The 25,804-nt window shown below is 39.8% G+C and overlaps 1 protein-coding gene across 3 annotated transcripts in view; it reads left to right on the top strand.

Moving 5' to 3' along the window:
• GALNTL6 (polypeptide N-acetylgalactosaminyltransferase like 6) overlaps positions 1 to 25,804 on the top strand; it is a 1,206,818-nt gene that overhangs the window by 999,381 nt on the left and 181,633 nt on the right. The window lies entirely within an intron of this gene.

The raw sequence follows: 25,804 nt of genomic DNA, 5'->3' as shown, positions 1-25,804 counted from the left end.
TTTTGTTTAAATTAATTCAGACTGGGGCGCCTGGGTGGCGCAGTCGGTTAAGCGTCCGACTTCAGCCAGGTCACGATCTCGCGGTCCGTGAGTTCGAGCCCCGCGTCAGGCTCTGGGCTGATGGCTCAGAGCCTGGAGCCTGTTTCCGATTCTGTGTCTCCCTCTCTCTCTGCCCCTCCCCCGTTCATGCTCTGTCTCTCTCTGTCCCAAAAAGAATAAATAAACGTTGAAAAAAAAATTAAATTAATTCAGACTAAAATATGCATCTCTAAAGGAACCTTTTACTTTCTAGAATGTGGATGCTTAGTCAGCCAAACGAATCTTTCTGAGCACATCTGGAGGCATAGAGAGGATATGCATGTTTCCATAGGTATTTTCTCAAGGATGCCAATGTTTTTTTTTTCAGATACTGCCAAAGGAAATGCCATAAAGTTATTCCAAATAATATTCAAAATACAATTGATATTATTAATAATGGTGCCTTACATTCGTCTGGCATTTACAGGTTACAAAGTAATTTCATGTGTATTATAATATCCACTTTACACAAGAGGAAACAGGTAACTAATGTCCTGCTCTAAGTCACATGGTCAACAAGATATTGAAGCAGAAGCAAAATCAAGAACTTGTAACTCTAAGCTTTTTTCATTCATCAGAAATGCTATTTAACAAATGTTCTAAAGGGAAAGCAGGAGAATCTGATGTGAAACGTGTCACTCAAAACCAGGAAAAGAGGAAAATGGGCTGCACCCAAAGTCACCTTCTAACCATCTTGGCATCCTGTGTGCTTAGTTCAGGACCTTTCTATTCCAAGTAAGCAAAACTCAGCTCAGGCCAGCCTCAGTAGAAAGGGGACTCCGTGGACTCACATAACCCAGTTGTAGGAAGGACAAGGACCTCACTTCTACGATGGCTGGACCTGGGCCTTAAACACCATCTGGACTCACTTCTGTCTCTGGTCTCAGCTTCTCTCATCTGTGTGGCTCCATTTTCCCAGGCCACCAGACAGCAGAGAAAGGTGGCCATAGATAGTATTTGTCTCACCACCTTACAAAAGACTTGACTCGTCCTAGACTGAATCATGGTTGCTCTGCCCCAATCCTTGCCGCCAGGGTGGATTGGCAGCCCCATAGAACCACGTGTGTGTGTGTGTGTGTGTGTGTGTGTGTGTGTGTTGGGGTGTTACCCATTAGGCCTGGGGTGTGCTTGTGGGCAGATACAATAACAAATATCTGTTATGCCTGGATAATCAGACTCTAAGCTGGATATTGTGTACAGGTTTGTCAATAGGTCAATTTTTTTATTAAAATGCCTGATATTTTCTCTTCTTCATATCTGGATTTCTTAGGTTCATAGTCTGTGGGAAAATTGTGATGTAAGGGAGAAATTATAACCATTTGTCATTCAAAGATACTGCTGTCAGTAGATACCAGAGAACCAGTAAGTTGAAGAGAAACTCGAGAAGGCATCTTTTTTTGTCACCCATTTGTGTTCCAGACAGGATAGGCTACGGATGTCAGAGTTGATGAAATCTGCCATCGTAACCTGAGAATCACTTTAGACAGCACCCTTCGTCCTGGCTTTCATCCCCTGGCTCCTCTTTCCCTCACACTTAAGCCCCATCAAGGTTAGTAAGAAGGACTGAGTTGAGCAGGTACCATCATTTACAACTAGTGTGACTGTAGGTCATCATTCTCTCCCCTCAGGAAAAGCTCTAATACTCATCCTCATTCAGTAGTAACAGAACATCAAAAAGAACTTTTCCCGATATCTTGGAATTAGAGTTAAGGCCTCAAAACTGGAGGTTTTTTTTATTATCAGTGGATAACAAAAACTTGTTCTTGCTACAGAGAGATGCTAAATATCTATGAGAAAGGGGAGGAGTCTGCTCTTCCAGCCCCCAATTTAAAAGAAAAGAACCCCAGGGAAGCCCTTGAAGGCATTGAGGAGAGGAATTACCCTCCATTTAGATCCTGCTGGGTTATAGAAAAGCATCTGTCCATTCTGGGTTACCTCTGGATTGGAGAGTAAAAGTGTTTCCAAGAGAGCGTCAGCCAGCCCGGAAGCACAGAGGCACAGGTAAAGACAGACTGGTGTCTTGTCTTGTGTGGAGCAGTGTGATGGCTGGAGCGCAGAGGGAGCTGCCCATGACAGCATGATAAGAATGGACAAGGGAAGGAGAGGCCTGTGCTTTGGCTACTTCTGCCATTTGTCAGGACGGGGATAAGGAGATTTCCCATAGGTCAAGTAGGTAAAGAACCAGGCTTGAAATTCCCAGGGGCACCTGGGTGGCTCAGTCGGTTGAGCGGCCGACTTCAGCCCAGGTCATGATCTCACGGTCCGTGGGTTCAAGCCCCGCATCGGGCTCTGTGCTGACAGCTCGGAGCCCGGAGCCTGTTTCAGATTCTGTGTCTCCCTCTCTCTCTGACCCTCCCCTGTTCATGCTGTGTCTCTCTCTGTCTCAAAAATAAATAAACATTAAAAAAAAATTTTTTTTTAAAGAAATTCCTTTGAACCACACTATTCCAGGGGAACTGCCTGCCCAGGAAAGAAAGAGATGGGTTGCACTTCCAAAGCAGGAGTTAAGAGAGGTGGTCCCAAGAGATCAGCCTGGTATCATAAGAGCACACTTGTCTGAGTGGGTAACACCCCCCTACAGGCACACACGCATGAACACACACGCACAAAAACATGCATGTGCACCTTAGGGAGGCGTTTGGGCATCTACCATGACAGAAGACACCCAACAACAAACCAAGTACCAGCCGGCCGGGGCCATTGGCCTTTTTCCTCTGATCGCTCCTTGTCCAACCTGGAAAAGCCAGAAGCAAAGTGAAGAGAGAAGGTAAGATAAGGAGAATGAAAAGATAATGCTCTCTACCTTCTTCATGGCTTGTTCCAGAACCACCAATGAGATGTGTTTTGAGGGGGAAGAAAGGAGGAGCTTTGAATTGGGTGAAAAATTAAAGTTTTTACATCTGATTGAATGAGATTTTGTGTGTGTGTATGTGTACCTGAAGAAGAAACTGCTCTTCTGCCTGAATTCTCCTAGAGCCAAAGATCTGGGACCTGCTCAAGATGTCACAGACAGGATGATGACCTGGCAAAACGTGCTTGAAAGCAGTGATGGGAGAGTAAATAAAGCAGTTTCCCGATTGTTCACACCAAGTTCGCACTGATCGATAAGCTGTCTGTGCTGCATTTCATCTTTAATTATGTAGTGAAAGGGTTTTCTCTTGGTAAAGGAATTTATAGCAGACTGAGCATGTGGGAGAAAGATTGATTACTCACAAAATAATATGTGGCGACAGCTACTTCACATAACCTGGTGCTAGAAACTCCAGCTGGGGAATCTTGATGCTTGATTTGGACCTTGAGGGACTAAGGGATCTTGAAAAGGTGGATGGAAAAGATGAAGCCGGTCCAGCTGTAGGCAATATCATGAGTAGAGCTGTGGAGATAGGCCCAGGCAAAGATGAATTACCCAGTTAGACCCCAGTGTTATCTCCATGGGGAGTTGTTGTCAGTGTTAAAACCAAAATCATAGTGTAGAGTCCACCTATGGTATGTATAAATCTAATCTTAAAACTTTAGATTTTATTCTTTAAATAAAACCCATAGGAGGTTTTTGAGCAGCAGACTACATGATCCTATCTGTGTTTTTAGGAAAATAACTCTGGCAACAGGGTAGAGACTCCAGGATATTTGGAGTGGAAACAAACTGAAGGTACTTAGATTGGTTAAGAGTGTAATGAGACACAAAATTATTTCTGTGGCTCTAGAAATGGGACAAATGAGCATAAGAGAGAAATTAGAGATCAAGTAGAACTGATCGTGACTTCCCTTCATAGACTTGTCTCCATGAATATATGATTCCATGAATATATGACATCCACAGAAATCACCTCGTTCCCTGAGGAAACCTAGGACCTCAAAGGGCCAGCTATGCTCTGTTGACACCCCAAAGCTCAGCTAGGCTAATGGTGAGTCAACTCTACCTGGTAATGAGGCTTTGGCAGTTGCGGCCACTGTTCCCTCAGGGGTAGTAGGGGCACCTCTCCTGCCTGGCAATGCCAAGGGCAGAAACAACTGTCTCCCTCCTCCAGCCCCCAGAAGAACTGGAGAGCTCCTGGTTACCAGGTAGACAGTAGGAGGCTGCCCCCACTTTGGTGCTTCACAGCCCTTCAGTACTTCTCCAATGATGGACAGAAAAGGGAAATTGTTGGAATGAATGTTGCCTGTGATAAATCTTTCCTCACCTGGAGAAATTCTTGTGATGACCACAACCAGGAAAGAGCATGATCTCACAAGCTGTCGGTTTCCATTTCCCTGTTCACACTCAGTGAAACTCCTCAGTGGATATTCTTGTGGGGACTGGGGAAGTTTCCTAAGTAGTCTTCCAAAATAAAACTCTGACTTCATGCTGTGCCCTCTCCAAAGCCTGATTATATCAGCCTGTGTTTGGGGAATGACTGTCAGTTACCCTTGCTTCCTAGGAGTTGTGGCAGTTAGATCAAATTGGATACAGAAGCCCAGACATCCTGAAGAGGAGAGAAATCAATGTAAATAAGTGTAATTTCTAAATAAAATATGCTTTTACCTAATTGAAAAGTCATTATCAATTAGTCAAATACAATTTTAATCAGACATGAATGATTGAGGAATTCTATATTCAGAGGAAGAACATGGGTTGGCATTTTTAAAACCCTCATGTCTCATGCCATTAACCTTGAAACCCTTTTACCAGGTAACTGAGGTGTGAGTTTTAATTCCCAGTATCAAACCAAGAATAAAATTATTTTAATTATGGTCAACTGGGTAAGGAACATTGACGGTCTAATTGCTAAGCGGTAATTCTGTATTCTGTCCCTGGGAGACAACACCTGAGCCAAATGCTTCAATAATTCATTAAAGCACTTCCCTGTGCATCAATTAGCAAATCATGTGCCTTGATTACTTTACTTAGGGAAAGTTACCCTTGTGAAAAAGACTTTTACCAATCATCAAAACATGAAAAAAAAAAACCCTCTAATCTATCCTGCGTTTGATTTTCATAGGAAGAATATAAAATCTTACAATGGCTCTATTATCTAGGGTGCAAATGCCAAAAGCAATCTGCAAGATAATTACAAGGGGTGCAGCCTGACCAACTTTATGCACAATTGGGAGGTAGGTAGGCTTGGGGTTCCTACCTTTCTCATTTTTGTTTTTGGCAATAGTTTAATGAATTGTTTCAAGTTCCTTTAAACCTCAAAACATTTCTGATTCAGGATCACATTTGTATCATCTCTATGTCCCCATGTTGCCAAACTAAATGCTTTGAATTTATAGCAGATCATAAATTGATGTCTTTTCCATGTCATTCATGACTTTGATTACTGACAGTTATTTTTGTATTTATAGTGTTTTACCCAAAATACCAAAGTAAAAAAGATATTATGAAAAAGAGAGGAAAAGCAACTGAATAAATATGACAATAAGGATCACTAGATGGAAAAGAAAAACCTCAAAGGATATTTCCCTGCATGCGCAGAGAAGGCATTTCATAAATATTTGTTGGGTGGTAAATCTATTAAAGATTAGAGCAAAATAAGAAAAAAAAAACATAAAGCCACATTTTCAACTTGGGCTCCAAATTTTTGCCTACACTGCCAACAATAAGGAGAAACATTCACTCAATGTGAAATTTAACTCTTCCTGTTCTAATTCAACTCCCTATGACAAAGGTGATCCTAAGCAGAAAATTGCTGGATTAAAGTCAGCCAGAGAAATGGAAATGAGGACAGGACAATCCACTGATTGAATCATCAAACTTGAAGAACTGAAAAACTATTTTCATGGGGTTTATTAACTCAAGATAATAAGAACCACTGAGTGTATTCCCTTCTAGAGCTATTACCGTTGTCAACACTCTTCTTGATACTGTAGTTTTAAATGGATTCTAAGGGCCATTGTTGACACCAGAATTGAGTGCAAGGCTAATGTATCTCAGGGCATTCTGCACTTTATTGTTCTTATTCTGTATCTACTACTAAAAGGAACGCCTCCAAAAACTCGATCTAGTAGACATTTGCCAGGATGTATTTGCACAGCATGGAAACACACCTCCTATGTTTGGAAATCTCAAGGTGGGGAGCAGGGGGCCACTGGGGGCAGTGTAGGCAAGCCTTAGGCTCTGCTTCCTCTCCTCCCACTTCCCATGCTGTACTGGTGATCCAGTTGAGCTCAATCACATTTTTTGCATCTTGAAAGAATGGATGATGGGCTCAGAGACGAAGATTATTCACAGTAGCAGTGAAGTCGGGAGCCCAGCAACATGGCAGCAGGTGTCCAGGTGGGCAGCGTCCAGCACATAGTGCTGTGACCATGGGAATGTGCTCATGGTCACTGTCCTGTGTGGCTGTTCCTGTCAGGGAGTTGGGTGTTGGCCACAACTGCACTCTTGTTTTTCACCTGTTTCCTCCACCTGGAACAACTCTCTTGAGCCACCTGAGACCCTTCTAACAAAACTGCTGTCTATTTAAGTTTCTTTTGTTTGCAGCCAAAGTCCTGGTTTGTAAGGAGAATAAAATAGAATTTTTAAAAATGTAATTTTCTGAGGTGCCTGGCTGGTTTAGTCAGTAGAGCACGCGGCTCCTGATCTCAGGATGGTGAGTTCAAGCCGCAAGCTGCGAATAGAGATTACTTAACAAAATAATAATAATAATAATAACAATGAAATAAAAAATAAATAAAAGTTTAATTTTCTGAGAAGAGAGGCAGCTTCAAATACAAAAATCAGACACAACAGTTTAGAAATCACTGGCTTTTTCTCATATCTCATTCCTTCCTACTCATAATGCTTTCTTCTGATGTATATAAATAACTCCTATAGTCACCAAAGGCTCTATTAAAAGCCTGTTTATGCTTTTGAAAACTACTCTTTGTCAGCCTAATTATAATAAGAAGTACTCATTAAATTTGGGATTTACAGAAATTTATAGAAAATCATGTCGATTCAACACCAAAAGGAATAAGTCGGGAGCGGGACACAGGAAGACTGTGAAATTAGATTACCCAACAAGAGACTCTGTCAATTGATGGAGGAAAACTTAATTTAGAGCCTGTTTCACCATACATGCTAAAAACGACCAACTGGCTTTTTGAGGTAGTTATTGCAGATTGGCCAGATAGTTCATAATAGAGAGAACATTACAAATTAAAGTTTATTTTTGCTTTGATAACAAGGTGTGGATGCACTGAGGTGGAAAGTCTACAACACACATCCAAGGTCACAAGCTGAGCTGAGACATAGCAGCTGTCTCACAGTCATGGCCAGAGTGATTATGCTTGAGATTTCATGAAGGATGTAAATATTGAAGAATCAGAGACTACTTGAAGTTGCTAATCTAATTCTCAGACAATATTAACTTATGTTATGCTAGTGACAGCATAGAATTCTAAGATACTATGCCTGTAGTGTCTGATAATCACTGTGACCTTCTGCTAAGAGCCTGAAGAGCTTCAAAAGTAATTCTCTTATGTTCTTAAGAGTCTTGATTAAACTATAGCCATTGTCGAGTCATGGGAACATACAGGAAGGAAGACGGTGAAGTGTTGTGTGTGTGTGTGTGTGTGTGTGTATTTGATACCTGAGGTATTATTCAGAATTTAATTTTGAAAAACTGTCTCAGTCCAATTTTTTTAAGATGCTGTGGTCTGATAGATTTGCATTATTATTTTTTTTATTTTTTAAACTTTAAAAAAAGTGTCTATTTATTTTTGAGAGAGAGAGAGAGAAAGAGCACAAGCAGGGGAAAGGCAGAGAGAGAAAGGCAGACACAGAATTGGTAGCAGGCTCCAGGCTCTGAGCTGTCAGCACAGAGCCCCACGCGGGGCTCAAACCCGCAAACCGTGAGATTACGACCTGAGCCAAAGTCGGACGCTTAACTGACTGACCCGTCCAGGCGCCTGGATTTGCATTATTATTGAAGTGATTTCTAGACCACGGAATTGATATACATCCAGTCCTTATAGGAGATACAATCAATGCATCAAATGGAAGTTTTAGCATGCTTAGCTAATCCTGAAAACACAATACCTATTTCAAAATGTTGAATTACCTTTGAGGCACAGAGAATGGTCTAAACATTAGAAAATTTAAAACTTGTAACCAGAGAAAAGCTACTATTCTCTATTATGAAATAGAAAAGAAAATTTCTTCACATGTAGAAGAAGGTCTTTGGGGATGAGACCTAAAAAATAAATATTCTTTTTATGTGAACATTAGCAATTTTCAAGATTAAAAAAAAAAAGACACAATACTTACAGTCAAATTTCTGACGACCAGGTGTCTTATCCTTCATAGGTATTAGTCTAATTCAAGTGCCAGAATCAGAGGCAAATGCTTCAACATACCTTCAGATTTTTTAATATTCTCAGCACTAAAAATAAACATTTCCTCAGTAAGCAAGCTACACAAACAACCTATGAAATAAATCTAAAAACATCAGGGCCAGTATTGCTGTTTGTTTTCTAAAATGCCCCAATTTCTGAAGGGGTGAAAGTCGGTTAATAATGTATTTTATTCCAAAATTTTTTATGGACTATTTTAAAGTACTGTCCCCTTCATCCGATGGTCATCATATGGAAAGTCTCAACACACGGAATTCATACTCATCTTCAAGCTTAGCTTTAAATCCAGTGATTGAATCCATTTGAAGCCCTTATTTTCAGGCATCAAGGTTTATGAGCTTATATCTTCCCCTGAGCCAACTCTCCCACACCATCCAATGGTTCTCATGTGAGGTAAGCTAATCTGTATCATTCTTTTCTATGATCTGACAATCCTCACTCTGAATCTTGATTTATGCTCTCACCATTCATCCACTCACTTGCTTATTTGTGTAATAACATTTATTTAGCAGCTACTGTGCACAGAACACTGTTTTGTATACTTGGAACGTGAATAATTAAAACACAGTACCTGCCCTCTGGCAGCTTAGAGGCTATTGAATGGATCAGTGAATGGAAAAGTACCATGTGTACAGAATTGCAGACTATACAGAGATACAGATGTTTTCAAACACTGAAATATAATTGTCTCAGTGCCTGGCAAGTCAGTATTTCTGTGAAAGCCAAAAATATGTGCTGCCTACATCCCCCTTTAAGAAAGGACTTGCTGGTCCATCTGTCAGGAGGTCTGTAAGCAGATATCCCCTCAGCTCCTGTTCCCTTCAGGGATTGCCCAAATCAGGTCCTCTCTAGGGAGGCCCACATCCAATGACTGACTGAGGTGAGACCATTTATTCCCATAAATGGTTGTTCTGAGACTCAATTTACAGTGTGTGTTGGAAAGGGTCCCCCCACCTCCAATAAACAATTCCCAGGCACCAGCAGGGTGTCCAAGAATTCAACTCAATCTGGCACTATCTACCCAAGGATAGCATCAAATTTCACAGGCTAAGACCTCACTGCTACAAGACTGCCCTCCTGCCTCCCCACTTCAGACTCCAGTCACAAGACCAGGTTGCTCCCGGTGCTTCTGAGCAACTGGCTATAGATTGGAGCTCCCTGTGACCTCCCTTAGGAGGTCCAGGCTGTTACCTGTACTTCTAACAGATTGGCTATAAATCAGGGGTTCCCGTGGTAAATTCTTGTTGGGTCCGATTAACTTGCTAGAGTGAGTCACAGAGAAACGTGTATGTAACAGAGAAACATGTTACATACTAGATCACTGGTTTATTATGAAAGGATATAACTAAGGAACAGCCAGATGGAAACAGCATGGTAAGGTATGGGGAAGGAGCATGGAGCTTCCATGCCCTCTTCAGGAATGCCACTTATCCCCAGATCTCTACAAGTTCACCAACGCTCAGAAGTTCTTCCATCCCTGTCCTTTTGAATTTTTCTGGAGGCTTCATTACACAGGCATGACTGATTAAATCATTGCCATTGGCAGTTGATTCAACCTCCAGCCCCATGCTCTCTCCCCTCCCCAGGGGTCAGAGATTGAGACTAAAAGTTCCAATCCTGGAAGTTGGGTCCATTGTCAACCAGCCCCCATTCTTAGGTGCTTTCCAAAAGTTGCCTCATTGAGGTAACAAGAGCTACTTTTATCACTCTCTACTCAAGAAATTCCAAGAGTCTGGGGAGCTGTGAGCCAGGAACAAGGTTAAAGACCAAATATATATTTATATTTATTTGTTATAATAAATCACAGTATCACAGCCCAACACCCTGCTCTCTGTGGAGTCAGCTATCCTTCAACTGTGCCTGCAGCCCAGTTCTCTCTCTGCTCAATCCTGCTTCCTTCCTGCCCCTTCCATGGGGTTTATTCTCAAGACACTTGCTAAAAACTTACACTGCCCAAATATGCTCCTGGGAGAACCCAAGTGGCAACACTCATTGAACACATTTTTTAAATGAAGTATGGCCCTTGCTTTCTTGCATTAGAACGTGACCTTCAGGAATATACGGCCTCAGACAGAGAAATAATAACATTGATAATAAAAAAGCAAAAACTGACCTAAGATTTACCCTGTGCAGGGCACAGTTTCAAAGGTTCTATATGTATCAGCTCATTTAATCCTCACAGTGACTCAATAAGTGAGTCGTATTATTAATCCATTTCAGCTGATGAGTAAAGGGAATGACAACAGTCAAATATTTTGCTCAAGGTCACACAGCTACTAAACGACTCCCAACCAGTACAGCTCCAAAGTGTAGTCTCTTAACTGGTATCTTAAACTTTTTCTCTAATTCTCCAGCATCTTAATAATTTCATAGCGTCGTTAGTAAGTACAGTAGAATTAAATGTTGAAAGCACTTTTTGATAATAAATACCGCCTACCATTTGTGAACCCCTACCACATGGAGCACTGCTGTAGACTCTTTATAGAATCAAATTATTGTGACAGTATTTCTGTAAATTAGGCCAGGCTTGGTTATATTCTCCTTTTACCACAAAGTAAGCAGCAATTTGTGACCATAAGTGATTTACCCAAAGTCAGAGTTCACAGGTAGCAGAAATATTCTCAAATCTATATTTCTCTCTCCTAAAGAAATGATCTCAAAGTTCACCTAGATGCTAAGATTTATCTAAATTATACCTAATCCATGAACTATGAATTATATGTAATCATCATTTTTAATTACACCATCTTCGTCTCCAGACATCCCAGAAATGCAGAGGAGCCCCTGATGCCTCTGTCCACTAGCACAGCTTTCACCACAGCCATGATCTAGAACTTTCCTTCATAAACCTAGGTTACTTGGACAGTTCTCCAGGTATTCTTTTAGATACCCACCCTCGATGGTATGCAAGGGCTTCTGCCCTTCATAGTCTTCATTTTCAAGTCCAAGAACTATGAATGAACCACATTATATATTTGATTCTATATTTAGTGTATTGATGAAAATTCCAGGAAATCCCAGCTCACACGTTTAATAATATGATGTGGTAATCTGCTCTTTGAACACAAATTTCATTTCTAAAAGACCACTGAGGCCTTTGGCCCATGAATAACCAATTCAATTCAGAGAGCAGCAGTCTCTCCTGTGGCTAAGGTAAGAGACTGGGGAGCTTTGGGAGGGAGAGTAAGAAGTTTTCCTTTATGTCCCTTTTTTTGTGGAGGTGGAAATACATGCATTTGTCACCTCGGAGATACGGGGTTATACATTACTCCTGACCATAAAAGGTAAAAAACAAACAAACAAACAAAAAAAACCCTCTGAATCGTGTTTACTATAACCAAAGAGCTGAGAGGGGAGAAGAGTGTGAATGCAGAGTAAGGAAATGCCAGCTTTTTGGCAACAGGAATAAACAGGACAGAGAATAAGGACTTCTGCGAGGCTCGCTCCTTGGCTCCTTGACTCGGGAAATGCACTCACTCTTTGTCTCTATTATTTGCTGCCTGACAATTGTTCCCAGCAGTGAAAGGCGAGCTCACCCTCTGGGAATGGGTTCAAATATAAATGACTGAGATTCTTGTCAAAGGTCCACTGTGGCTGACACCCCCTCCTCCGCTCCTTATCCCCCTCAAGGGCACTTCATTTTCGCTTTATTACTTTTTTCCCCTCCAAGGGCAGGTTAAGGTCCAGGAAAAAAAAAAAAAAAACTGCCATTCTAAATGGAGGTTCTTGATTATAGGCCAACATTTCTGCCCTATCTCACTTCCCACTCCCTTTACTTCCATTCTGCCTCTTGCCAGACTGCCCTTTTCTGCAGTGCGAAATCCCAGCCACCGCTGCGTACTTGAAAGCGGCTTGGGTAATGGCTGCTGTAAGACCTTCCATGAACAACCCCTAATGAACATGTGCAAACCTTGCAGAGTGTTGCTTCATTGTCCATTTACTCTGCTTTCAACATGACAGCTGACAGCCTCCCGTGCTGAGGGAAAGAAAAGCTGTAAATGCCGAGAGCCATAAAATGTTTACTTTACTTTCTGTGAAAGTCAGGTTCACTCATCCAACGCTCTCTTCCACGATCTGGTGTTGTGAAAATTGCAGTCATTTACGTTTCTCTGGAGAGTTAAAACAAAGAAACCACAGTGACAGGAGCCCTGCTTTTCAAAAACTCCAGAAGAATAAAAATCGTGGAATGCCTCACAAAATGAATGACAAATCTCCTTAAAGAAACTCCTAATGATGCAATTCAACAGCCATTTAAAAATAATGGTTGATGGCCTGATTTGTAAGAGACGTGGGAAGAAAAGAGATGGTTTAAGCTCTACGAAATAAGCTCTTGGTTCATTCATACCAGGCACACTAAGCCAGGCAGAGGAACAATGTCCATGGTGGGAAGACAAAGAAAGGCAGCAGGTCCACCAAGCATTGCAAAAGCTGAGGCTCAAATCGTATTCACCCATGTTATTGTATTTGATCTTTATGACAACCCTGTGAAGCTCTATGACAATTGTTAATATCCCCGTTTCACAGAGGAAACACTGAGGCACAGAGATAGTCATTCCTCACCAGTGGCTCAGCTAGAACTCCAGCTCAAATCTTCTTTCAAAGCTAATGTATTTTTCAGCCTCTGCATTGCATTTTAATGAAATATCAAGTGCTCGGAGGGTTTTTTGAGTTAAAATTAATTTTTTCTAGGTTATGCTAAATGTGCTTCCTTAAAATGTCTAAAATGAGAAGGTCTCTTCTCTTTGTCAGGCAAAATGGTGACTGTGTGGGTGTCTGGGTATCAGAATTAACATTCTTTTCAATGAGGAGTTGATTTACCAAACACTATTTAAATTAAAAAGATCCCAAATGTGGCAGTGTTCCCTCCGCAGTTACCACAGGTCATTTATGCAAGCATTTCAGAGACAGCTCTTTATTGCCAGTTTATAATTAGATTCACCAGAGACTTATTAACCTCTGGGAAGAGTTACAAGTTTTGCATAAAAGCAAAACAAAGGAAAAAAATGTCCGCAACTCATAGAAGTAAAATTTAAAGCAAAGATACAGTAAAAATAAAATTCACCTTATTCACAGGCACATAAGAGTCTATTGTTTTGTTTTGTTTTTTTAAATCAGATTTCCAGGACCTAGAGATATTAATCTAATAGATCTCAATTACATTCAGGGAACATTGTGTGCTACTCTGGCGCACAGAGGTCCCCAACCACCCTTGGAAATACATTGGACTGTGGGCAGGAGGGCTGAGGAGGAGGTGAGTTTCCAGATAAGAGTAGCAATTTGGAATTTGCAAGATGAGACAAAGTAACCCGCCATGAGTACCTTTGAATAGGAGCATTGTTAGCAGTAATATATAATTAAATTCTGCCTTCAAAAATTGTTGAGTGATAATAATTTAGTGAATAATAATTTCACTAGCTTCTGGTTTGATGTCTCTTCACTGCCTGCTACTATTTGTAGTTATAAAACCTCGTTCATAAAAACCATCTGTGGACTAAAGTAAACCTCTGAACTATTAAAAAATGATTTGTGAAAATGGAGTGGTTTTTTTGACCATCAAATTAGCAAAGCGTTTGTTTTTATGTTAATTTTCAGTACAATGGAGGCAGGCAAATACATACATTACCTGTTAGCATATAAATTTGTGTAATGTTTCAATCATTTTTGGAAGTAATTTGGAAATAATAACTACAAGTTTTCAAAATGGTCATATTCTTTCACTCAGCAATACAAGTGCCATCCTAAGGAAAATGTACACATAAGCAAATACACTTATGAAAGTACAAATTTTGTAACAATCTTAATGTCCACAAATAGGGAAATAAGTGAGTAAATTATGATATATTCAAATGATGAAATAGGTTAAATCTCCCTTAAAACATCTTATAAGAGTTTGAAGTAAGATGGAAAAATGCTTTTCATGGAAAGTTAATTCTTAAAATCATCTTAAATTATCTATGATATAACTCCTTAACTAGTTTAACAAACAAACAAAAAAAGCACCTGGAAAAGTGATCAGAAGGAAATACATTGAAGTGTTAAAAACAATTCTCTTTAAAAGGTGACGTGGTGAATAACTGGTATTTTGCTTTTATACTTTTCAGGTTTTCCATAGTGGAAAATATGTCTTTTACAGTTTTGTAAGTAATTTTCTTAAAAAGAGCATTTTGCTTTCTTTTTTTAAATTGCGGTATAATTGACATATAACATTCTAGTTTCAGGTGTCCAATATAATGATTTGATGTTTATAAATATTGCAAAATGATCACCACAATAAGTGTAGTTAACATCCTTTTTGCTTTCTTTCTAATGTAATATAGGCCACAGTTACATATTTACTCCTAAGTACACTAAAAAATGAAGAGAAAATGTTGTTCCTTTACTCTCACAAAATGGCAGGTGGTTTCCCTTAGAAGGAGTCAGAGAGAGAGAAGACGCAAGAAAGAAGCCACAGGCTTTGTGTTAGCAAATCCCAGAAGGGAGATTCATTACAATTACCACATTCTATTCATTAACTCAGTGGCTAAATCTAGCTGTCACTCAGGGGGAGGGGGTCATACAACAGCATGAAGGCCAGGACATAGTGACCAATGGGAGCCTTCTTAGAGGCTCTTGGCCTCAGAAGTATAAGAATAAAGTCCCCATTGGTAATGGGGACTTTCCCCCAAAGGTTCTGTCCTCTATCAAACAGAACATCTGGACAGTGGCTTCCCCAGTGGATATCTATTGCGCATCTAAAGGGTTATCAGTTATATGCTCAAACTCATCTTTCAACTGAGCCCTGGCCCCTAGTGCCAATGCTGGAGGAGCTGCTACCCAGGGAGGGGAGCACATGTTTCTGGTATCTTCCATTGGAGTTTGGAATGCATTTTCCTAGAGAAGAAGTTGTCATAAATAATCAATGTGCTCCCAGGCCAACAATTGGAAGCCTATTTAATACAAACCTTAAACCTTCAAAACTTTAAAGGAACATGAACCTTAGAAAATATAATAATGTTATTGCAACAACATCAAATCTGATAATATAATTATTCTATGGAAAAATACATCATGGGTTCTAAGCAACCCAATTTACAAACAGACCTTAGGAATATAATCTTAAATTTATTATCAATTCTCTACATATATACACCTAACATAGTCATAGGCTTTTTTAGAATAATCTCCCAGATAAATGCTGAAATTCTGAAACCCATAAAATAATTAGGACAACTGATAATTTAAACCCAAAATGGTTAATACTAAAATAGTATTATTTAACAATAACAGGAATGGATTTTTCTGTCATGTGGAAAAGTGAGGCTATCCTATATAGTGGATTTCAGTTTGTTGTTTTAGTAACAATTATCGTGTCAAATTACATGTCAAATTAGTCTAAAAACACAAGGGGGCTTCTGCAGTAAACCTTTCATTTATAAAGGAGTTAAAAGTATTACTATTATCATTGCTAATTTACAGATCAATATCACATAATGTGTTTGCCTATAATAGTGCCATGCGCACTGTGAGAATTTAAAAATTGATGAAAAGAGAATTTTGAATCTTAATATTTCTGATAAATCCAATCCCAAATATAATACTGACTACACCAATTTTTAGGGCTTTTGTGCCGTTTGTATAACCATTACCTTAATAAGACGATGTAATTTTTTTTCTGTCTTATAGGTTTCCTTCGTTCCTTCTGTCCTTCATTTCTTTCTTTCTCTCTCTCTTTTCTTTCATCCTGCTCCTAGCTTGGGTTTCTGATACCTGCACACTGAAAAAAAATTCTGCAAATATAAGTCACAATCACCTTTTCACTTCCTGGCATAGAAGGGCAGTAACAAAGGGATTATATTTTCTTTTGCCTGGAGCTCTACAGCAGCCACTTGACCTATGGCAACTATGAACCAAACTTTATTTCAGAGGTTGGTTATTTTGAGGGTGAACATGGTGCTGCATCTCCCTTGAAGAATTTATGTGAGAAATCTATCAAGCTTATTTCAGTTCTTACCAACTATCTTGACCTTGCTTTTTCTCTCTGTTTTCTTCTCTGGATCTAGCAACACATTCTATTACATAGAATTTTCTAAAAATGAAATATTCACATTTCTTATATATTTATTTTGAGAGAGAAAGTATGTGTGCAAGCAGGGGAGAGGCAGAGAGAGAAAGAATCCCAAGCAGGGGAGTCATGCTACCAGTGCAGAACCCTATGCGAGGCTCAATCTCATGGAACTCAAGATCAAGACCTGAGCCGAAATCAAGTTGGTTGCTTCACTGACTAAGCCACAAAGGCACCCCTGAAATATTCAAATTTTAACATTTCATCAATGAATTTTATTGCTGTAGGTGTGTTTGTGTGCATGTGTTATATTTATTTATGGTTATTTATTGTAAGTTATTCCCTTCTTATTATGGTTATCCTATTTATTTATTACAGTTATTTATAATTTTTTTGGTTTATTATGGTTATTCTAGATATCTATTATGGTTATTCTATTCTAAGTTATTCCCTTTGCCGGAGCACTTAATCCTACTTCAGTTGTTTAAATTGCTATGTTATTCCCAGAGGCTCTGATAGATAGATTGATTCAGCAAAAACTTCCTGAGTTCCCATATGGACCAGGCACTCAGTATTGAAGTTGGATGAACAAGTGAAGCATTCTCTGCGATCATTCGACTTTCAGTCTAATGAAGAAGATGGGCATTAACTTGATAGCCACAAAAATAGCTTTTCATAGACCCTCGTTTTTTTAAGGCTATAAAGACATCTGTATAAATCACTTTCTAAACTTACAAAGCATGGAGGATGTCTAAGCTTCCAGGGAGAATGTATGATAGGGAAACCTCTCTTCCTCCACCAGCCATTAAGTGTGGGAGCTACAAGGCTCAGTCTGAGCGACCCTGTATCCACTGACACTTCACCTTCTCCCTAGGTGATTGTAATATACATGTCTAGGGGCTGTAATTATCATGTAACTAAAGATGACACCCACACTTACATATTACTCATTTGAACTAGGTTTCTTTAGATTAGATTGATATATCCAAATTGACATTTGGCTTCTTCCCCTGGGATATCTCTAACTTATCTCAACACTTATGATCTGTGTCTGGTATATATCACCCTGACAATTACATTGCTCTTATACTGCTCCAGTTCCTAAATAAAGATACCCCGTGTTTGAAAGCTTTTCAGATCTGAACTTAAGTGTCACCTTCCCAGGACTGCCTTACCTCGAACCCCTTCCCATCATTACCTTCTTTCATAGCACCCTATGTTTCCCTTTTAGTGTATTGTATGTAGTGTATTGTATGCAAAGGGAATTAAATTCCCTTTAATTGTAATTGTACATACAATTAATTATATATTTGTGTGGATATTAATATTTATATGTGAAAACTATTATGAGCCTCGAGAGTTATATTATAGCTACTATTATAGCCCCAACAGTTATTAAAAAGGTCAAGAAAAATGTTAAATGAGTAAGTGGGTAGAACTTAAAAATTTCCCAGTTACCCAGATTCAGACACTGCTGGGAAAAAGAGAACAGTTTCTAGCTTCCTGTGCCCCTCAGCAAGTAGGAGAAGCCGTGTTGAGTCAAAAAGGAGTCTGACACAACCAAGAGTGTAACGGGAGAGTTAAAGAATGTGACACCGTCTAATATTATGTCACGAGGACAATTTTGAGGACTCAGACTTGTCTTCCAGAAGATACCACATTGTCCGTTCTGAAAAACCTTTGTGGACTGATCCTTTCTGAAAGGCAGGGGTCACTGGAAGGAACAGGAAGTAAGGATTTTTCTCCAGCTGCCAACAGGAACTGCTGTTCAAAACCCCTCCCTGTGATAGGCCACTCCCTCAGAAATTAATGGAGATTGAGAGCAGTTGCCATCACTGAGAGGGACCGCCAAGGAGTTTTCCTTTCACTATGTGCATGTTGAGAGCAGCTGCCAATGGGAATCATCATCATTAGAATGGTCACCAAAAGTCTGCCCAGAAGTCATAATAGAGGGAAGACACACCGCTGGGTGCCATTTCTCCTACAAGCAACTAATAGGAGGGAATTTTAGAAAGTGAGAGTGAGGGAACCATGAAGATCTTACGTCCACCCGGTGCTTGGTAGACATTTTACTCTTGACCTATACGACAAGATTTTAGTTCTTTCAATATATTCCTCTCTTTTGAGAAGAAAAACTATTTAAAAACAAACAAACAAACAAACAAACAAACAAAAAACCTGATGAGGATTGAGCTCTAGAAACCCTGGAGGATTCACATGTATTCTAAGGATATTTAAAAAGTAACTAGCTCCTCAAATCCCAATCGAAGTTACATCTCAGAAAATAATGAAACAAAGTGAAAGTTTCTCAATCAAAATGGGGGAAAGGGATCAAATGGACTTAGCATTAGCTCTATAAATGTAAGGTTCTGTCCTATTCATCACGTAACCCCAACAGTTCCTAGTTCAAAAAATTGTTGAATGAGTGAATGGGTGAATTGATAGGTGAATGGACAAGTGGATGGTTCCTATTTATCTTAAAATATATTCACTAAGAACAGGAGACATGAGGGGCACTTGGGTTGTTCAGTCAGTCAAGCGTCTGACTCTTGATTTTAGTTCAGGTCATGATCTCACTGTTTGTGAATTTGAGCACCATGTCAGGTTCCATGCTGACATCACAGAGCTTTCTTGGGATCCTCTCTCTCCCCTCCCCTGCTTGCACTTTGTCTCTCTCTCAAAATAAATAAATAAACTTTAAAAAAATAGAACACATTGGGGCACCTGGGTGGCTCAGTCGGTTGAGCATCCGACTTCGGCTCAGGTCATGATCTCACTGTCCGTGAGTTCGAGCCCCGCATCAGGCTCTGTGCTGACAGCTCAGAGCCTGGAGCCTGCTTCAGATTCTGTGTCTCCCTCTCTCTCTGACCCTCCCCCGTTCATGCTCTGTCTCTCTTTATCTCAAAAAAAATAAATAAATAAACATTAAAAAAATAGAACACATGATATAAGTAAACATAAATTTAAAAAATAATGAACAAGACACATATTTATAATATACAATATATATTCCTCAGAACAGAAGATACTTTCCATGTTTCTATGGTTTTATGTAGTAAAACAATAATTTCTCTGTTTTTAGTCTGTGTACAAAATCTAAAGATAGATGGCACAGTCTTTTAAAGCCACTTAATTAATATTGCTGACAAGGAATCATTGAAAACTTTTAAGAAGAAAGTAAATTAGATGCAGCATGAAAATGTGGGTTGGAATATGGTGAGGGGAAGGGAGCCATCCAGATATTGGCAAAAATCTCACCTAACTCCTTGCTGGAAAGATGCTATCTCCTAAAACCTTTCTTCTTTCTACTATGTAAAAACACCCTTCCGAAGGGAAACTATGGATTAATCTCCTTTGTTATATTTGTGTTTGGGTATTTTTATTGATGGGAGAAAGCAGTCCCTTGGAGCTTAGAAGTGAAAAGAATTATATATGAAGGCTAAGAGTTGCCCACAGGAATAGAGTGTCAGACTGAGGCTAAAATTGCCCACTTAACCATCACGTAACATCACCCTGAGTCATCCTTGGAATCTTGAGTAGGACAAGAAATATTTAAGATTACTGGTCTTTCAACATTTTCTTTAGAAAGATGGAATAACAATTGACTTCAGAGAAACATGATTGAATTAGAGGCTCAGAAACTTTGGGTTGGATTCAAGTCAACATAGAGATGTTAAACAGCATCTATAAAGCAGGGTAACTACACATTTTACTTAATAAAGAAGTCTGGAATCCATAAGGTAATGATAACTTTTCATAAAATCTTGGATTGTATGCAAGCTAATGTTACAATTACAAATAAAGATGCATCTTTTGTTCAACTAAAAAGATCCTCTCTTAAGGCCAAGATCACATATTTATCATAATTTGGATGGGCATGGCCACAAGTCATACTATCTCCATAGCAATGGGCTAATTTGGAATGCAGAGAAAATGAAAGGAAGTTGGACAGTGACTTAGTTATAGGATAGGTCATGAGTCTAGTTTAATGTCCAAAGGGGCAAAGCACACTCTATTTGATTCACACCTGCTTTGGTATCCAAAGGGGCTCATCTGGTCAGGGATAGAAAGAGATGGTTGACTTTCAGCATCATGAATTCTAAGTTTCTCTGGTATTTAATGCCAGATAAGGTTCAAATGATAACTAGGTGTTCAGCCTCATTAGACCAGGATAGCAGCCAACAGGTAGGAAGGGGATAAAGAGGATTTAGATCGCCAAGGGGAAAGAATAGCAAAGCTATACCACAGGCAATATGAGCAGTGTTCATGTTCAGTCACACTCTAGTCCAAACTCTGGTGGGTATGGCAGCTTCAAGATTTTCCATATTGGAGGGACTTAGGCACTGCCTTCTGATAGGGGACTTGTCTTGAAGCTACATTTAAAGAGCATGTTAGTGAAAGTAACTATTATGGACTGAATGTTTGTGTCTTCTCAAATTTCATATGTTGAAATTCTAACCCCTCCTGTTTTAATATTAGGAGGTGGAGACTTTGTGAGGTAATTAGGTCGTGAGGCTGAAGCTTACATGAATAAGATGTGTGCCCTCATGAGAAGAGACATGAGAGCTTGCCGTTGCTCTCTACTCTCTGCCATATCAGAACACAGTGACAAGGTAGCCATGTACAGATTCTCACTGAACACCACATCTTCCGGGACCTTGATCTTGGAATGTTTAGCCTCTATAAATGTGAGAAATAAATGTTTGTAGTTTCTATAGTAAATAAACCCTGAAGCCTCAGGACCATAGCACAATTCAAATACTTTTTCATTCTAATTCCAATCAAATATTTGAGGGTCAGACTTCTTCTAGGGATATGCAAGATATTTAGAAACTCAGGTTCTAGGCTCCTTCTCTCCTAAGACTCCATCCTTTTTTACAGCCTCAGAGCATTCACTTCTGGTATGAGAGGGAAAGAGGATGTAGTAAATCACATTAAAAATGACAATTTTGTCACACCGTGTGGTGACAGATTGGCAGTAGGATCAATCAAACTAGATTTTTTAATCCTTGCTTTATCATTTACAAAATTTATAGCAATAGATAAATTAATTGACTTCAATCAGGGGAGGGAGTTAAGATGGACAAAAAGTAGGGGACTCTGGGCTTTCTTTGTCCCTCAAACACAGGTGTATTGGGGCAAGACTGCTTGGAACACCCAGGAAATTGATCTGAGAACTGGCAGAAGTATCTCCACTGTTGGAGGGAGACAGTGTGGCAGGTGCGAGGTATGGGGAAGTGAATTGGAGGAGAAAAAAATGGCAGTTCCATGGAGGGAAAGGCACCCTTTCCATGGAGAGACAAAAGGGAGACAAAGAAAGAGAAGTTGAGAGAGTGTGGTTTTGGGTTCACACAAGAGGAAAACCTCTTGGGACCACAGACTGGGGAGTGAGAGGTACTGAGTGTTACAGGGTTTTTTGAAAACAGTGTTTGGAGTTCAAGCTTTGAGGTTTTGAAAGTCATGTGACTTTCTCCAGGGCAGAGCTGTGGCGTGCGCTCCTGGGGAGAGAGAGGGAACTGGCCTCAGAATGCAGAGTGTAGTGTAGGGATCCCTGGGGCACACTGAGAGAAGATTCCCCTTCCTGGAATACTTTTGGAACAGAGTACATTGCCTCTGCAAGGACAAAAGACCCCTCAGGCTCCAGCAAAAGGCCTTTCATTGGCAGGGGACAGAGGCACGCAAAGAGGGCAGATAACCTGGTTGCTGCTTTTAGCAGTGCTACATCATACATTCTGTGCACAGTGCAGGCTTGGGACCATTTTTCTGGGAAAAGAACATCAGACACAGTGTGGAAAAGTTCTACTCTGGAGAAGGGGAGTGGATCCATGTGGTGCTGGGTCTCTTAAGATGTTGAGTTTTGAATCTTAGCCTCACGCCAAAGAAAAATGCAGGAGAACTGTGGTGCAAGGCGAGCTGACTGCCCTTGCTATTCTGTGAGGGCTTCCTGAACAGCTGGGGATGTGAGATCCCTTGTCTAGGGACAAGAGATTGGGATGGTGCCATTTTCTTCCTTACACCAATGCAGTGGAACTTCAGAGAGCAACATAGTGGCCCCCAGTGGAGGCAGGACCCACTCACACCAAAATCGGCCCCCCTGTGCCTGGCAACTGCTTATTTATTGGGGAAGGACTGGCTCTGAGCCAATGCAGTGGGCCTTTCCTCCAGAAGACAGCACAAGCACAACCGTGCATGCACCAAGTCTGGATGCTTCAAAGCATCACTTGCAGCTCTGGTGGAGATAGGACGAGGCTTACTTTTTTTCCCCTTTGGAATCAGACTTATAGTTTTTATTTGTTTGTTTTATCATTGCCTTTTCTTTTTATTTCTTTGGATCGGGCTTCTTTTTTTCTTTTCTTTTTCTTTCCTTTTTTTTCTATTTCTTTGAAATTGGGCTTATAGTACTTTGTCTGCTTGGTTTCTTTCATTCCTTTTCCTTTTCTCTTTTTTTTTTTTTGGATCAGAGTTTTTTTTCCCAGGTTGACTTTAACAAACAAATCAAAGAACATCTAGTTAATGGTCCAAACACTCCCCACTGCAAGCAAAGAAGAACTCTGCAGAGGACTGACCCAAAAAATGCAATAGCATAGTGCACACAGCATACACCAGAAACACTTCCTGAAGTGTCAGGCCCTGGACAGTGTATGACCCTTTTAAAATATAGCAGTGCTCTCAGGTGCAGGAAACATAAGCTTTCAAAACATGCAAAAAACAGAAACCTAGCCAAAATGACAAGATGAGGTGATTCTTCCATAAAAGAAAGGTCAAGAAGAAATCACAGCCAGGGACTTGCTCAAAACATATATAAGCAGGGGCACCTGGGTGGCTCAGTTGGTTGAGCATCCAACTTCAGCTCAGGTCATGATCTCACAGTTCATGGGTTCAAGCCCCATGTCAGGATCTGTGCTGACAGCTCAGATCCTGGAGCCTGCTTCAGGTTCTGTGTCTCCTCTCTCTCTCTGCCCCTCCCCCTCTTGCACTCTGTCTCTCTCTCAAAAAATAAATAAACATTAAAGAAAAAAAAATTTTAACATATATAAGCAATGTATCTGAATAAGAATTTAGAAAACCAGTCATAAGGCTACTAACTGGGCTTGAAAAAAAAAAACATAGAAGACACCAGAGAAATTCTTGCTGCAGAATAAAAGGCCTAAAAATTAGTCAGGCTGATATAAAAAAAATGCTATAACTGAGATGAAAAGTCTACTGGATACAGTCACAGCAAGGACTAAAGAAGCAGAGGAGAAAATAGGTGATATAGAAGATACAATCATAGAAAACAATGAAGCTGAAAAGAAGAGAGAAAGAAAGCTATTATATCATGAAGGTAGACTCAGGGAAATCAGCAATTCTATCAAGCAAAACAGTATCCATATCATAGGAGTTCCAGAAGAAGATGAGCAAGAAAAAGGGAAGAAGGTTTATGTGAACAAATTTTAGCTGAAGACTTCCTTAATCTGGGAAAGGAAACAGGCATCCAAGTTCAAGAAGCACAGAGAACTCCCCTCAATATCAAAAAAACAGGGGAACACCACAACATGTCACAGTGAAACGTGCAAAATACAAAGATAGAGAATTCTGAAAGCTGCTAGGACAAAAGGTCCTTAACCTACAAGGGTAGATGCATAAAGTTAGCAGCAAAACTTCCCACTGAAATTCCATGCAGCCCTGCATGAAATTTTTGGGGGGATTCTTTGAGTGGAGAGAAAAAAAAGAAAAAAAAAGACCAAAGAAACAAAGACCGAAAAGGACCAGAGAATATCACCAGAAACACCAACTCTACAGGTAACACAATAGCTCTAAATTCCTATCTTTCACTAATCACTCTGAATGTAAACGGACTTAATGCTCCAATCAAAAGACAAGGATATCAGAATGGATAAAAAAAGAAATAAGAACCTTCTATATGCTGCCTATAAGAGACTCATTTTAGACATAAAGACATCTGCAGATTGATAGTGAGGGGATGAAGAACCATATATCATGCTAATGGACCTCAAAAGAAGCTGGAGTACCCATACTTATATCTGACAAACTAGATTTTAAACCAAAGGCTATAACAAGAGATGAAGAAAAACACTATATCATAATTAAGGAGTCTATCCATCAAGAAGATCTAACAATTGTAAATATTTATGTTCCCAACTTGTAAGCACCCAATACATAAATCAATTAATAAAAAAATAACTAAAATCATTGATAATAATATAATAATTGTAGGTGAGTTTACACCCCACTTATAGCAATGGACAGATCATCTAAGCAGAAAGATTAACAAGGAAACAATGACTTTGAATGATACACTTGACTGGATGGTCTTACAAATATATTCAGAACATTTTATCCTAAAGCAGCAGAGTATACATTCTTCTCAAGTGTATTCCATGGATACATGGAAAATACATGGAACATTCTCCAGAATAGATCACATATGGGGTCACAAATCAGTCCTCAACAAGTACAAACAGATCAAGATCATGCCATGCATATTTTTGGTTAACAATGCTATGAAACTTGAAGTCTACCACAAGAAAAATTTTGGAAAGACCACAAATACGTGGAGGTTAAAGAATCCTACTAAAGAGTGAATGGTTTAACTAGGAAATTAAAGAAGAAATTTTTTTTAATATATGAAATTTATTGTCAAATTGGTTTCCATACGACACCCAGTGCTCATCCCAAAAGATGCCCTCTTCAATGCCCATCACCTACCCTTCCCTCCCTCCCACCCCCCCCCATCAACCCTCAGTTTGTTCTCAGTTTTTAACAGTCTCTTATGCTTTGGCTCTCTCCCACTCTAACCTCATTTGTTTTTTCCTTCCCCTCCCCCATGGGTTTCTGTTAAGTTTCTCAGGATCCACATAAGAGTGAAACCATATGGTATCTGTCTTTCTCTGTATGGCTTATTTCACTTAGCATCACACTCTCCAGTTCCATCCACGTTGCTACAAATGGCCAGATTTCATTCTTTCTCATTGCCACGTAGTACTCCATTGTGTATATAAACCACAATTTCTTTATCCATTCATCAGTTGATGGACATTTAGGCTTTTTCCACAATTTGGTTATTGTTGAGAGTGCTGCTATAAACATTGGGGTACAAGTGCCCCTATGCATCAATACTCCTGTATCCCTTGGGTAAATTCCTAGCAGTGCTACTGCTGGGTCATAGGGTAGGTCTATTTTCAATTTTTTGAGGAACCTCCACACTGTTTTCCAGAGTGGCTGCACCAGTTTGCATTCCCACCAACAGTGCAAGAGGGTTCCCATTTCTCCGCATCCTCTCCAGCATCTATAGTCTCCTGATTGTTCATTTTGGCCACTCTGGTGTGAGGTGATATCTGAGTGTGGTTTTGATTTGTATTTCCCTTA

This window comes from Leopardus geoffroyi, chromosome B1 (assembly GCF_018350155.1).
Source record: "Leopardus geoffroyi isolate Oge1 chromosome B1, O.geoffroyi_Oge1_pat1.0, whole genome shotgun sequence".
Lineage (NCBI taxonomy): Eukaryota > Metazoa > Chordata > Mammalia > Carnivora > Felidae > Leopardus > Leopardus geoffroyi.
The sequence above is the reverse complement of the archived record's forward strand: the minus strand, read 5'-3'. Positions and strand labels throughout refer to the sequence as shown.